Genomic DNA, 2,351 nt, shown 5'->3' on the forward strand with positions numbered 1-2,351 from the left:
CCCTTCTTCAGACCATTCTTCTTCATTTCTGAAGAAGGGTCCAGACCCGAAACATCAGCTTTCCTGCTTCTCTGATGCTGCTTGGGCTGCTGTGTTCATCCAGCTCTACACCTTGTTATCTGAGAAATACTGAATGTTGCTTTGGCCACCAAGCAGGAGACTGATAAGAACTGGCTGTTTGTTCAAAGAAACAAGTCTTGTGGAAACTTAAGAAACAAAGAATGATCAGAATGGGGTTATAACTCACTCAAAGATAGTAAGAACTGCAGATGGTGGAGTCAGAGACAACACAGTGTGTTGCTGGTGGAACACAGCAGGCCAGGCAGCATCAGAGGAGCAGGAAAGTTGACGTTTCGGGTCAGAAATGGGGGAGGGGAAAGGGAGCTCAGAAATAAATAGAGAGAGGAGGGGTGGGGCTGGGGAAGATAGGTGGGATGGTGATAGATGAGTGCAGGTAAGGAGTGGTGGGGATTGGTCAGTAAGGTAGGAGGGGCGGATAGGTGGGAGAGAAGATGGACAGGTTGTGTCAGGTCAAGGAGGTGGGGAATGAGAGGGAGGTTTGGTCATGGGATTACGTCGGGGGTGGGGGGATTTTAAAACTGGTGAAATCCATGTTTAGGCCATTGGGCTGTAGGCTCCTGAGGCGGAATATGAGGTGCTGCTCCTCCAGTTTCCGGGTGGCGTCATTGTGACACTTCAGGAGGCCCAGGATGGACATGTCAACTAGGGAGTGGGAGGGGGAGTTAAAAATGACTTGTGACAGGAAAGTGTTGTCATTTGTTGCAAACAGAGCGCAGATGGTCTACAAAATGGTCTCTGAGCCTCTGCTTGGTCTTACCGGTGTACAGGAGGCCACATCGGGAGGACCAGATGCAGTAGACCAAGTTGATGGATGTGCAGGTGAACCCCTGTCTAATGTGGAAGGTTTGTTTTGTGTCCTTGGATGGAGGTGTAGCGGCAGGTGTAGCACTTCCTGCAGTTGCAGGGAAAGGTGCCAGGTGTGGTGGGGCTAGTGGGGAGTGTGGAGTGGACAAGGGAATCGCGGAGAGCGCGGTCCCTACGAAAGGCAGATAGGGGAGGGAATTATATCTTTCGTTGTGGGGTCAGATTGTAGGTGGTGGAAGTGGCGGAGAATGATACGTTGGATGCGGACGTTATCAGAGTGGGCCTTGCTGCAGGATGTCAGTTTGAGGATACTCAGAAGATTGACTGGAATGGCTTCAAATAACACTGGAAGACTCTCCCTGGCATGGCTGGAGGGAGAGAGTCTGCTGAAAATCTGGGAGGAACTTGGATCTGAATCTTTGAGCTGCATACCTGCAGGAAGTGAGGTTTAAAGTATGTTGGTTGTTTTAGTTAGTTAATGGGGAAGTCTTTCATTTGATGTATTAGTTGCCTATTTTATCATTTCTGAAGGAGGGGCATATTCAACTTGAAACAATTCTGTCTCTGCCCAGAGATTCCACCATATCTCAAGTATTTCCAGTGATATATGAACCCATTATTTGCAGCTAATTTTACGAGAATGGCAGAGTAATTGAAACGTGCCTAAATCTATGATTTACAGTTCATATCCTGCAATACAAATATTAGAAAACCTCAATACATACTATGACTGGGATTATTTTGTAAAGTATATTTGAGCAGAGACCCTAAAGATCCTAAAAGTGACACAGCATGTTTATATGATGGTTAGAAAAACAAATTGGTTTATAAATAGTGGGAAATAATATAAGAGCAAGGAAGTTAGGCTAAGATTTTATAGTCACTCGTTCAATTTCACCTGAAGTATTATGGACAATCTGCACAGCAAACATCAGAAAAGATATAAAGGTCATAAAATATGACTAAAGAAGATTTACCAGTTTTTTAAATTCATTCATGGGATATGGGCGTAACTAGTCAGATCAACATAGACAAGCTGACAAGACAGTTAGGATTGTGAGACAACAAGGTGCAGAGCTGGATGAAGACAGCAGGCTAAGCAGCATCATAGGAGCAGAAAGGCTAACATTTCAGGCGTAGACCCTTCATCAGTAGGCCCGAAACGTCAGCCTTTCTGCTCCTATGATGCTGCTTAGCCTGCTGTGTTCATCAGCTCTGCACCTTGTTGTCTCGGATTCTCCAGCATCTGCAGTTCCTACTATCTCTGATTCAGTTCGGATTGTTATGGGTTTGGAGTCACATGTCGGTCACGATTTTTAGAATAAAACGGCGTAGCAGGGCCACTTTGAAAAGTGTCTGAAAAATGGGGGTGGCACGGTGGCTCAGTGGTTAGCAATGCTGCCTCACAGCGCGAGGAACCCTGGTCCGATTCCACCCTCGGGTGACTGTCTGTGTGGAGTTTGCAC

This window comes from Rhincodon typus, chromosome 8, assembly GCF_021869965.1.
Source record: "Rhincodon typus isolate 14 chromosome 8, sRhiTyp1.1, whole genome shotgun sequence".
NCBI lineage: Eukaryota > Metazoa > Chordata > Chondrichthyes > Orectolobiformes > Rhincodontidae > Rhincodon > Rhincodon typus.